The 14,128-nt window shown below is 34.4% G+C and overlaps 1 protein-coding gene across 3 annotated transcripts in view; it reads right to left on the bottom strand.

Moving 5' to 3' along the window:
- Nucleotides 1-14,128, bottom strand: part of LRRTM4 (leucine rich repeat transmembrane neuronal 4) — a 695,061-nt gene that overhangs the window by 432,005 nt on the left and 248,928 nt on the right. The gene's annotated exons all lie outside the window — the stretch shown is intronic.

Raw genomic sequence — 14,128 nt, 5'->3', positions numbered from 1 at the left:
AGTCCCCCAAATATCTAGGACTTAATTCAAAGATCTCTTGACATGCAAAGAGCCAGGAAGACCTCAACTTAAATGAGAAAAGGTAATCAACAGATACCAACACTTAAGTGATACAAATGTTAGAAATATCGGACAAGAATTTTAAATCATTCATCATAAAAATGCCTCTATGAGCAATTATGAACATATGTGATGTATTTTTTAAAACAGAAATCCTTAACAAAGAAATAGAAAATATAAATAAGAACCCTGGAGGGAGAACAGTAGAAATTATACAATTTGAACAGAAAGAATATAATTTGAAAATAATGCAAAAATAGGGATTCAGGAATCTGTGGGACTATTACAAAATATCTAACATACATGTTATCAGAGTTCCAGGAGAAGGAGAAAAGGGCAGAGTTGGGAAAAGTATTCAAAGAAATAGAAGTTGAAAACTTCCCCAAATTAGACATACATTAAACTGAGCAAATCCCAAGCAAGATAGACCCAAAGAAATTCATGCCCAGACATAATAGTAAACTTTTGAAAATTAAAGGAAAATAAAAATTTTGAAAGCAAACAGAGAGAAACAACACCTTACCTATAGGGGAATATTTTCTAATGATAGTGAATTCCTGATAAGAATTCATGGAGGCCAAAAGGAAGTAGCATTTTTTTTTTTTTTTTTTTGTCAGAGAGAGAGAGAGAGAACAAGCAGAGGGAGCATCAGGCAGAGAGAGAAGCAGGCTCCCCGCTGAGCAAGGAGCCCAATGAGCCCAATGCAGGACTAGATCCCAGGACCCTGGGATCGTGACCTGAGCCAAAGGCAGACGCTTAACCAACCGAGCCACCCAGGCACCCCAGAAGTAGTATGTTTTAAAGTGCTGAAATAAAAGAACTTTATTCCAGAATATACACCCAAGAATAATAGACTTCAGAAATAGAGAGGAATTCAAGACAGTCTCAGATGATGGAAAATAAAATAAAATAAACAAAACAGAAACAAAAATGAATAAAGATTGTTGCCAGATTTACCCTAAAATAATGGCTTAAGGAAGTTATCTAAACAGAAAAGAAATGATAAAGGAACAAATTTTGAAACATCAAAAAGGAAGAAAAAAATAACAGAAAGCAAAATTATGTGCAAATACAATAGACTTCCCTTCTCCTATTAAGTTTTCTAAATTATACCTGATGTTTGAAGCAAAAATTATAAAACTGTCCACTTTAGCTTTCAGTGAATTTTTGAAGCAAAAATTATAAAACTGTCTACTTTAGCTCTCAGGAAATATTTAAGATAATTATAATTGAGGTAAGGTAGAATAATGTAAGGGTAGAAAAATTTTGCATACTTTACTCCAACTAGTCATATGTTGACACCAGTAGACTGTTATAAGTTATGTAGCCACAATATAAAACCTAAAGCAAATAATTAAAAATTCTAAACAAAAAGATACACTTACAGACATCACAGATAAATTAAAATGGAATTCTAAACAATGTTCAAGTAACCTATAGGAAGAGACGAAAAAGAAAACACAGAACTGAAAAACAAATAGAACAATCGGAAAACAAAAAATAAAATGATAGTCATAAGCTCTTAACACATCAGTAATTGCATTATATGTAATCTAATTACAACAATTAAAAAAATTAAGATCACAAGAGTATATTTAAAATTATGATGCAACTGTATGCTCTTTACAAGAACCTCACTTAAAATACAGGTTTCCCTCACTATCTATAAGTAGAGTGCTCTTATGAAACCTTACATAAGCCACAACATGGCACAAAGTGAAGAAGCAATTATCATTAATTTATATGGAAAATTTTTCTAGCATTCCCAGATCCCAAAAATAACCTCTCTTAGGCTTTTCTGATTCCTGAGGACACATCTTGCTAGTGGATGCACAAAATAAATCAAGAGAAAAAACAGATGCTCATAGACATAGTTCAAAGCTAGGGAGGCTTAAAGCTGAGATGCTGAGCATCGTTCCTGGGGAAGGAACTTGGTGGAGCACCTCTTGCTGCTACTGGTTGGCCCTATCTCTAGAACGGCTCACCGCAAAAGAAACACTGAACGCTCTTTTTGCCTTTTTTCATTAAAGTGAAAATCCTCTTAGGATTTCTTTAGGTTAATGGAAACAGGTACTAATGTAGATCTTTCATAAAAGTGAAGTGGCATAACACAAACTTTCAAAAAGTGGGGAATACCTGTATGACATATGGAGGTTGAAAGTCTAAGTATTTATAAAGAATATGCAAATAACCAAAGGAAAACAGGAGTGGCTGTATTAATATATCAGACAAAGTAGACTTCCCAGCAAAGAATATTACCAGGAACAGAGTGGGTCATTACATAGTGAGAAGGGCCAATCCACCAATAAGACAACAATACTAAATGTGTATACACCAAACAGCAAAGCTGCAAAATATGTGAAATGAAACTGGTAGACTGAAAGAATAGGCAAATCCACAATTATATTTAACCTTCCCACACCCATCTCTCAAGCAGTGATAGACAACTAGATATAAAATTAGCAAAAATATAAAAGAAGTCAACATTGTTATTAACCAAGAGGATCTAATACACATTTATAGGATATACCACCTAATAACGATAGATTACACATTATGTCCACAGAACATTTACCAAAATAGACCATATCTTAACCATAAAACAAACTCAAAATGCTAAAAAGAATTTAAATCATATATAGTGTATTCTCTGACCACAATAGCATCAGAGTAGAAAATCAATATTAGAGCAATAACAGGGCAACCTCCAAATGCTTGGAAATTAAACACTGTATTTCTAAGTGATCCAGAAATCAAAGAGGAAATATTAAAGGAAGTAGAAAAAGAATAAATTTAACAGAATGAAATTAACATATCAATATAAGTGGGATGCAGCTGAAGTAGTGATAAAGGGAAATGCATATCACTAGATGCCTGTTAGCAAAAAAGAAAAATCTCAAATCAATAATCTAAGCTTTCACATCAAGAAACTAGACAAAGAAGAACACAAATAAACCCAAAGCATGCAGAAGAAGGAAAGAATAACTAAAGAAACAAAACTAGCAGAAATTAATGAAGTGAGGAAACAGAAATAATGAAGAAAAACTGTATAAAAAATATCTGGTTTTTGGAAAAGATCAGTAAAACTGACAAATCTCTGGTGTAACAGATTAGAAAAAAAGAGAGAAGACATCAATGTCATGAATGAAATAGGAGATACCTCTCTAGCCTCTACTGGTATCAAAGGGATAATAAGGGAACAATACAAAACTCTACACAAATTAATTTGACAACATAGATGAAATGGACCAATTCTTGAAAGCACAAATTAGCACTACTCAGCCAACATGAAATAGATAATGTAAACAGCTCCATAACTCTTAAGAAATTAAATTGTTTATTTAATGAAATTCTGAAAAAGAAATCTCCAGGCTCAAATAGTTTCATTAGAAAAGTATACTAAACATTTTTAAAAGAACTAAAAAAAAATCAAGAACTAATTTTAAGCAAGCTCATATAAAAAAATAGAAGAGGAAAGACTTTCCAACTCATTTGATACAGCTAATAATTACCCTAATACAAATCCAGATGACAAAAATGGTAGAGAGAAAGAGAGAGAGAGAGAAAAGGAAGGAAGAAGGAAGGAAAGAAGGAGGAAGGAAGGAAGGAAGGAAGGAAAGAAGGAAGGAAGAAGTAAAGGAGTGAGGGAGGGAAGAAACAACAGATCAATATTCCTCATATATATAGATAAAAAAATTCTGAACAAAACATTAGCAAATAGAATTCAGAAAAACATAAGAAACTAGTACATCATAACTAAATGAGTTTATTCTAGGGATGCAAGACTAGAACAATATTCCAAATCCAAGAAATATAACCTTCTATATTAAGAGAGTAAGAAAGAAAAATTACATGAAAAATTACATGATCCTACCAATTGATGCAGAAAAAGCATTTGGCAAATTTCAACACCCATTCATGGTAATAATTCTTAGAAAACTAGGAATAGAGTGACTTCTCTAACTTGCTTTTTTTAAAAAAAAGAAAACTACAAATTATCTACAGCTAGTGGTAAAAGACTGAATGCTTTTTCTCTAAGTTTAGGAATAAAACAAATTTATCCAGTCTCACGACTACTATTGAACATGGAATTGGAAGTTGTAGCCAAAAGGATACAGTTAAGTAAAGGAAATAAAGGCACTCATGTTGGAAAATAAGAAATAATTTCTATTTGCAGATGACCTGATTGTTTATGTAGAAAATTCCAAAAATCTACAAAACAGTTCTATAATTTATATGTGAGTTCAGAAATGTCACATAGTACAACATAAACATTAAAAAAAAAAGTCAATTGCATTTTTATATACTAGCAATGAACACATCAAAATCAAAATTAAAAATACAATACCAGTTCCAAACCTTCAAAAAAGGGTAATACCTACATATACATCTACTAAAATATGTACAACACTGATACACTGTAAATTATAAAATGCTGATGAAATCAAAGAAGATATAAATACATGGAAACATATAACATGGTCATGAATTAGAAGACTCAACATAGGAAAGACATCAATTTTCTGTAAATTGTCATACATATACAACACAATTCCTATCAAATCTTAGCAAGATATTTTGTAGGTATATAGAAGATTATTCTAAAGCTTATATGGAAAGGCAAAAGAAGTAAAATATCTGTAACATTTCTGAAAAATATAATAAAGTGGTAGGAATTACCAGTCCATGTGATTTGAAGACTTACTATAAGCTACAATATCTGGACTATGGTATTGGCAAAGGCATAGACACACAGATCAAAAGAATAGGATAGAGAATACAGAAACACACAAAAGTACAGCCAACTGATTTTTTGACAAAGGTAAAAAGCAATTCAATGGAGGAAGAATAACCTTTTCAACAAATTGTGCTGACACAATATGATACCCATAGGCAGAAAAATGAATCTCGACCTAAACCTCACAAATTACACAAAACTTAATTCAAAACAGACGATAGATTTAAATAAAAATGTAAAACTATAATACCTCTTGAAAACATAGGAGAAAATCTTTTGGACTTCAGACTTGGTGAAGAGTTTTTAAACATGACACCAAAAAAAGTCCATAAAAGAAAGAAAGAAAAAAAAGATGAACTTCTTTCCCTGAAGAAGATACATGGGTGACATATAAGCATGTAAGAAGATGTTTCATGTCAATAGCCATTAGGGAAATGCTAATTAAGACCACAATGAGACATCACTACACACCTATTGGAAGAACTAAAATTAAAAACAGTGACACCACCAAATGCTGGTGAAACTATAAAGAAATTCAATCCCAGGTGCCTGGGTGGCTCAGTCAGTTAAGAGCCCAACTCCTGATTTCTGCTTAGGTTGTGATCTCAGGGTCTTGAGATTGAGCCTCCTTGCCTTGTGGGCAGGGGGTGGGCAGTCCGTACTCAGCAGGGAATCTGTTTGGGATTCTCTCTTTCCCTCTCCCTCTGCCCCTCCCCTGCTCCTGCTCTCTCTCTCTAATATAAATAAATAAATAAAAACTTTTTTTTTAACCTAATGATTTTCTTTTTCTTTATTATTATTATGTTATGTTAATCACCATACATTACATCATTAGTTTTTGATGTAGTGTCCCATGATTCATTGTTTGCGTATAACACCCAGTGCTCCATGCAATATGTGCCCTCCTTAATACCCATCACCGGGCTAACCCATCCCCCCACCCCCTCCCCTCTAGAACCCTCAGTTTGTTTCTCAGCATCCATAGTCTCTCATGGTTCGTCTCCCCCTCCGATTTCCTCCCCTTCATTCTTCCCTTCCTGCTATCTTCTTCTTTTTTTTTTTTTTTAACATATAATGTATTATTTGTTTCAGAGATACAGGTCTGTGATTCAACAGTCTTACACAATTCACAGCGCTCACCATAGCACATACCCTCCCTAACGTCTATCACCCAGCCACCCCATCCCTCCCACCCCCGACCACTCCAGCAGCCCTCAGTTTGTTTCCTGAGATTAAAAATTCCTCATATCAGTGAGATATGATACATGTCTTTCTCTGATTGACTTATTTTGTTCAGCATGATACCCTCCAGTTCCATCCATGTTGTGGCAAATAGCAAGATTTCATTCCTTTTGATGGCTGCATAATATTCCATTTTATATATATATCACATCTTCTTTATCCATTCATCTGTCGATGGACATCTTGGCTCTTTCCACAGTTTGGCTATTGTGGACATTGCTGCTATAAACATCAGGGTGCATGTACCCCTTCGGATCCCTACATTTGTATCTTTGGGGTAAATACCCAGTAGTGCAATTGCTGGATCGTATGGTAGCTCTATTTTCAACTTTTTGAGGAACCTCCCTACTGCTTTCCAGAGTGGCTTTTTAAACAACAACAACAACAACTCGATTCCTCATATACTGCTGGTAGAAATGTAAAATGGCTGAGTTGCTATGAAAAATAGGTAGGCAGTTTCTTAAAAACATAAACTATACATTACCATACAACAGATCAATTGCACTTCTGGGCATTTATCCCAGAAAAATAAAACTTATATCCACACAAAAACCTGTACACAATTTTTTATAGCAACTTTCTTTGTAACAGCCCCAAATTGAAAGCAACAAAAATGTTACTTAACATGTCTATGGAAAAACAAAATGTAGTATCTACATATCATGGAATACTATTAATCAGTAAAAAGGAACAAACTATCAATATATGCAGCAACTTGGATCGTTCTCAAGAGCACTTCCCTGAGTGGGAAAAAAAAAAAAAAGCCAGTCTCTAAGGGTCACATACTATATAAACCCATTTATATAACTTCTCAGAACAAAGTTATAGAGAGGGAGAACTGACTAATGGTTGCCAGAGTTTAATGAACAGAGTAATAAGGGGTCAGGGATTTTGGTATGGCCATAAAGGGGTAGCAAAATGGAAATCTTGACAGTAATAAAGTAGTTCTGTATGTTGTGTATTGAGGTAGTGGTTTTATGAACACACACTTGTGATAAAATGTCATACAACTATACTCACATTTTATTGTGTTAACAGTTTCTTGGTTTGCTATTGTAGTATAGGCATGTAAGATGTCATCTGTGGGAGAAACTGGGTGAATGGTGAGTGAAAACCCTCTGTGTGGTCTTTGCAACTTCCTGGGAATCCATAATTACTTCAAAATAAGAAGCTAGCAACAAAAAAAGAGACAAAAAATAACTAAATAAAAAAAAACACAGGGCATTGAGACAGTAAACCATAAACTTTTGGTATTACTATTAAATCACTGTTTATATTGTATTAAGGAATATTATCAAAAACTTAATATAAGGCAAGTGGATGGTTGCATGTACCACTATCCTTACTTTTTAATATATAAATTCCACAATTCAAATAAAAATCTCAGTGGGACTTTCACTGAAATATCAATCTCTGATAAGGTTTACCTAGAAAAATAATATGGGCAGTATTTGCAAGAAGATATGGGGCAGAAATTTAAAAAACAAAAAACAATAAAGATGTGGAACATTAATTAGGAAGTTGAAGAAGGAGCCCTGGAAGAGCAGGGAAGATGGATTTTACTAGACGACATCAAAATATATAATAAAATGACTGTAACTAAATTTGTACATGATTGGACAGAAATTAGCACAGAGATATTTGGCACTAATTAGAAAGTCTAAGAACAAACAAAAACTTAAAAATAATTTAGTATCCTCTAAAGTACTAATAGCAGTGACAGAATATGCCGAGTCAAGAATATGGTTTAGGAGTCAAGTAAGCTTAGATGTGAATCCTGGCTCTTACATTAACTGACTAGGTGACATTCATTCGATAGCAATTTCTTGAGGGCTATCTATGTTTCAATGATTATGTACCACATTGATGAAGCAATAATAATCAAAATAGAATTATTCCATCTTGTAAGGGAAACCTAAGAAGGATATGGACAAATTATGCAGTGATACACTCTTCAACAGTAAGTTATGGGGAATATGGAGGTCAACAGATAAGAGACCAGGTCAGAATTAAAAAGTGAGAGCACCAGCGCGGAGTCTGCTTCAGATTCTCTCTGCCTCTCCCTCTGCCCCTCCTGCTCATGCTCTCTCTCTCCCTCAAATAAATAAGTAAATCTAAAAAAAAAAATATTTAAAAAGAAGTGAGAGCACCCTTTCTGAAGAAAGTGATTCCTGAAGTTATATATGAAGGATGAGCAAGAGCGGTCTAGGTGAAGACCCAGGAATGGAGAAAAGTGGATTGAGATTATAAACGTGATTCAATACAGATCGCACAACATTTGCAAGACCAAGAGGAAATAATTTATTCAAAGTTGCTATAATCAGCTTACTTTTCATCCTTTCCATTATAACACCTATATGTTTGATGAACAAAGAGGTTCAATAGAACAGCCCACATTAAGAGCCTTGTAGGTCAAATAGACTCATAACTCTACAGTTAATTATTGTGAATGTAAAGTGAAACACAGAGATTGCAGAAGTAAAGAATATGCTCATCTGAAATTTCCTAAATAAGAGGCTGAAGAGATTGAAAACATGAACAAAGCACAAGTGTATATGAAAGTCCTCTCCAGGTTTCTTACATTTTCCTACCGTTTGACCTATAATTGAAAAGATTAAAACTGGGGCATCTGGTTGGCTCAGTAGGTAGAGCATGTGATTCTTGATCTTGGGGTCTTGAGTTCAAGCCCCACATTAGGTGTAGAGATAATTCAAGTACATAAATAAATAAATAAAAATAAAGATAAAGAGATTGGAACTTCCAAGAAATCGTAAACGTATGTTTGTGTGTGTGTTTGGTTAGCTGAATGGTTGCTTTCAGTATAGAATGATGTGTAATCTGTATATCAGGGATCAGAATATATCCTATGAAAGTGAGTTTTAATGATTAGTTGTGATTCATAACATAACATTACACAAATGAGTAGCTGTATTTAGATATTAAATCACTTCTTGTCAAAATTTGCCAATATGTTTTTCTAATAGTCATGAACTACCACATCATGAAAGAGATTCTAATTTATCATCATTTCATTTTTGATGTTATTAAGAAAGGTAAATATAAACAGACTTGTACCAAGAAGCAAAAGCTAATTCAACTATACTCACAGGCACAGATGTAATAAGTGCATGTCAAAACATAGCATTTCATAGGCAACTGGGCATTTACATTTCTGAGTGGGTTTTTAGAATTGTAATTATCCAATTTACAAGGCAAGAGGGCAATTTCCTTATGAAAATAAAGCCTCACCAAGCCTGATCAAAATGCAGTTGGGAACCTTATACTTATTGATGACACTGGAATTGGAGACAATCTTAAAGTAATTTTTCCAGGAAACGAACCATAGAGTAACTTGTACTTTTCCCCATCACTAGGCAATAAATTAATAATTTCCTATATTCACATATAGTCATTTCATATTTCTTATTATTTCCAATGATAAGCCTTAGGCAGGCATAAATTGGAAGAAGCATAAATATTGTGTTTAGTCCATAGGAGATGGTGGAAAATTGAAATCTGTATTGGGTTTCACAGTTCCTCTAGAGAAGGGATTGAGAGTATCGTGAGTATCAAAGATCAAGTAGTGTTTATAAAAACAGTGTTCTCAAATCTTTGGGGAGTAGTAAAAAAATAGATAAAAGTAAGCCAAGGAATAGTTAAAAAATCAGGAAATATGAATCAATGGTAAATTTACTGCTCACCAAATATTCTATTTTTTTCCCTACATTTTCTAGTCTTCTTGTAGCTGGCAATTGTTATATGACAAATTCTAGTCAATGGGTGATGAGGAAAAGTAACATGCATCATTTCTAGACGAAAGCAGTGGAATTCTGTGTGAAATTATCCAGGATATCTTTTCTTGTTCTGGTGAACCTGGAAATTTGTTTAAGTTCATATTGTTATATGAAGCTCCCATTAGCCTTGGACCCTGAGTGAGCAGATCCCCTTGGAATCCCAAACTGGAAATGAAATGTAAGAATGAAATAAAACTGGATTACTATAAGCCACTTAAAAAAAAGCCTAATCCACATGGTACCTGGGAACAGGAACCTAAAATGCAACATGGATAAGAGTCTATGCAGGATTCCCAACAGCATTAGGACTCCTACTGATCTTTGGAGAAAGGGGGCTCTCTGGTCTATGGGTCTTGTTAACTAAAAACAAATAAAAATATAGCGTCCCTTGCATATACAATTTAAAAATAAACTTGATTTCCAAGTACTTTCAGATTTATTGAGAAGTTATAGTACTGTGCAGAGTTCTCATATACCCCTTGCCCAGTTTCCCCTATTGTTAACATCTTACATTAGTATGGTACATTTGTCTTAACTAATGAATCGTCACTGATACATTATTATTCACTGAAGTTCATACTTTATTTGCATTTCTTTAGTTTTTACCTAATATCCTTTCACCTATTCCAGGATCCCATTTAGAATCCCATATCATTTATTTTTCTTGTCTCCTTAGACTCTAGAAACTGTGACAGTTCCTCGGACTTTCCTTGTTTTTGATGACCTTTGCGGTTCAAGGAGTACTGGTCAGGCATTCTGTAGGCTAGATTTAAATTTGGGTTTGTCTGATAGTTTTCTCATAGTTAAACTATGATTATGGGTTTTGGGCAGGAAAATCACATCATACTGAGAGTACATACTATTGAGATGACTCATCACTGAGGATGTTATCCTTAATGACCTAGCTGAGGTAGTGTTCTTAAGTTCCCTCCCACCCCAGAAAGTTACTCTTTACCCTAACATTTCACACTGTACTCTATAGAAGAAAGTCACTTGCATACATATTTTTATATCTAGATAATTCGACCTGAATCCCATTCTCCACTTGTAAAATGTTCTAATATTTCTTGGTACCTTGTCCTAATGGTATCTATACAATGAAGACACTTCAGGTAATGAAGGTTCAAACTTGTGGAAAGATATGTTAAGCTCATGGTTCTTTAATATTTGTCTTTGGAGCTGCATCCAACATTTACACATCTACTCTCACAGTAACTCAGAATATTAGCATTTCAGAACTGTACCTAAGAAAATGCAATAGTCAGCTCAAGCTGCCATAAAAATACCACAGACTGAGTGGCGTATACAATAGAAAATCATTTTCTCACAGTTCTGGAGGCTGGAAGTTTGAGATCAGGGTACAGTATGGTTGGTTTTTGGTGAAGACTCTTCCTGGCTTGCAGTTTACAGCATTCTCTATTGTATGTGGCCTCCATGGCCTTACTTGGGTTCATGAATGTGGAGGAGAGCAAGTGAGGTCTCTGGTGTCTCTTCTTTTAAGGACACTATCCTATCAGATCAGGGCCCCACCCTTATGACTTCATTTAACCTTCATTACTTCCTTAAAGGCCCATCTCCAAATACAACAACACTGGGGATTAGGGCTTCAATATAATGAACTTTTAGGAGACACAAACATTCAGTCCATTACTGAAGGTAAAGAAATAAGAGAAAAGCCAAGTAATGAATAGAAGATGATATGTGAAATTGAATTTCTCTTCCACCCAATTCAAATAAAAGAAAAGCAAATTACTGGAAAAAATATTTTTATTTATTTTATTCTATTGCTTTATTACTATTTGTTTTTGGAAAAGCAGTAATATTTACCTTTCAAATGTGCACTAGGTGTCAAGACATGATTAGATATAAATCTATTCAAACCAACCCTAAAATGAGGCCCCTTATATAAACACACAGCACAATTAGAATGAAACGGTCATCTCAATACTACTCTACTAATGAGAATTGCCTCTATGAAATGACTATATTCATTTAATTAAAAAGCCCATTATGGATCTCATTCAAAATGCTGTTCACTGAGCTCTTCAGAATAAATCTAATTTGTTTTAGTGGAGTGTTTAGAAGTGTCATTTTTATTTGTTTTCCAAGATGGTAAAACAACAGGGTCTTGGAAAATATAATGAGCCATTCACCAAAAGAAGTCACAGTGAATGGCTTTCATAAGTTGAGAAAGCCTTAAAATTAAAAGGGAGTCATGTCATCATAATACGCTAAGAAAAGGACAAAGGAGAGTTTCTGCTCAATACACGAGAGAAAAAAATGGAACAATGATATAAAATGCAAAGCTTTCTTCTACTTTCTACTTGTTCAGCATATTTATAAAGTTTTATTTTTAACTACTCTAATTATTGTACTTGAGAAGGAAAGAGTACAGTAGTATCTACTGTGTTAGTAGCATGTTCAAAGTAACGTGTTACATAGTTTTACATATAATTTCATTTGTTTAATACATTCGAAACCTTGAGAAAAAGATTTTCAAATCCAAGGAAGTGTATAAAGTCCTTAGTCTATAAAAAAAAGTAAGATCATTAATTGCTGAGAAAATATTAGATAATTAAATATATTGCACTAGAACAACTGCTTATTTTTAGCAGGAAAAAATGAAGGTTTTTACCTAGTTATATTGCAAGGTAAATTTCAAGTGGAACAAATTTTAAATGTAAAAATGTTAAGTAGACATATGGAACAAAATAATATTTCCACTGATTTCTGGAAAACAAAGAAGACAAAAGAGTTGTAAATGATTTAGCAGAGTGGAGGAATTTACATTCCAAGTGTCTACAGAGAAGATTCTGATAGGAAAAGGGCCTATTTGTCTCACCAATCTCCTGAGACGGTCCAGCAGGAATGATAGTGGATGGTCAGAGACTGGTGCTAAAATCGCTTAAAAGGCCTAGTCCTTCAGACTGTAGGAAGCAGAGGGACAATTCTGCAGGTAGACAGAGCTGCAGAGGCTCTGGATGCAGAGGAGGTGAGACCCACAGGCGTGCAGGGAGGCAAGGCATCAGATTGAATCCGGGACAAGCGCAAGAGACATGGGCCAAACTCAGAGACCTCCCTCTTCTCCCCCAATCTACTCCCTGAAAATAGACCAAATACTGGAAGATGGCTGAATAAATTGTATTATCTACAGGAAACAAACAAAAATACTGAAATGCTGATATTTGGTAGGGGAAAAGGTCCGCCCCCCCCAAAAAAGTCATGCCCTGCTATCTTCCTGATCTCTGTCCAGTAAAGCCATAGGAATCAAATGTCCCCAGATAAATCTTCTAATAAGCTTTTTAGTGTTTCAACAATTATTGAAGAAATCTCCCAGAAAGTAGAAAATGAAGCAACTGAAATAAGTGAAAATATAGTAGAAAATTTAAAACACTGGTCTAGAAGATCCACTCTATAATGTAGAGAGACCATATATTCCAGTTTGCACTGGTAGTTCTTGTTTAGAACTGTTTTTCCAGATTTATTGATAATGCCACTTTCAAGTTAAAAAATAGCCTGCTGTGGACTATGAATTATAAGATCATATTATTAGACAGCAAGAATTTCCATAAAGAGAATTTACATTTGAAAATGATTAGACATCTCACAGCACTGTATTATTTTTTCCACCTACATTTCTATTATTTTGTTTCCTTCATCAGCTCATATTCTTTGCTGTCTAGTTTTGTTTCCTTAAACTAGTTCTAAGCCTTTTTGTAATCTCATTCTATACTTAAATCTTTGATGACTTGATCCATATACAAAACTCCAAATTCCATCAATAGGTCAACAACTTTAAAATTTTTATTCTTGGCACCTACTTCTCATCTCAGCTCCAAGTCTGAATCCAAGTATATCCAAATGAGCATTTGGCATTTCCATTAAAACAAAACAAAACAAAACCCCCCCAAAACAAAAAACCCCCAAACAAAACAAAACCCTCAATTTCCTAAATCTGCATTATAATTCCCTTTTCACTACCTCCACTTTCAATCTGTCCTTCTTTTAAGAATCTTCTTCCCTGGATAGTACCACACACTACAATCTAGGAAGCAGGAAATAGAATTCTTGGAGTCATTCTTAACTCTTCCCTCTCCAATACTCTTTTTTTTTTTTTTAAGGTTTTACTTACTTATTTAACAGAGAGAGACACAGCGAGGGTGGGAACACAAGCAGGGGGAGTGGGAGAGGGAGATGCAGGCTCCCTGTTGAGCAGGGAGCCCTATGCGGGGCTTGATTCGGATCATGAACTGAGCCGGAGGCAGACGCTTAACCACTGAGCCACCCAGGCTCC

This window comes from Halichoerus grypus, chromosome 10, assembly GCF_964656455.1.
Source record: "Halichoerus grypus chromosome 10, mHalGry1.hap1.1, whole genome shotgun sequence".
In the NCBI taxonomy this organism is placed as follows: Eukaryota; Metazoa; Chordata; class Mammalia; order Carnivora; family Phocidae; genus Halichoerus; species Halichoerus grypus.
The sequence above is the reverse complement of the archived record's forward strand: the minus strand, read 5'-3'. Positions and strand labels throughout refer to the sequence as shown.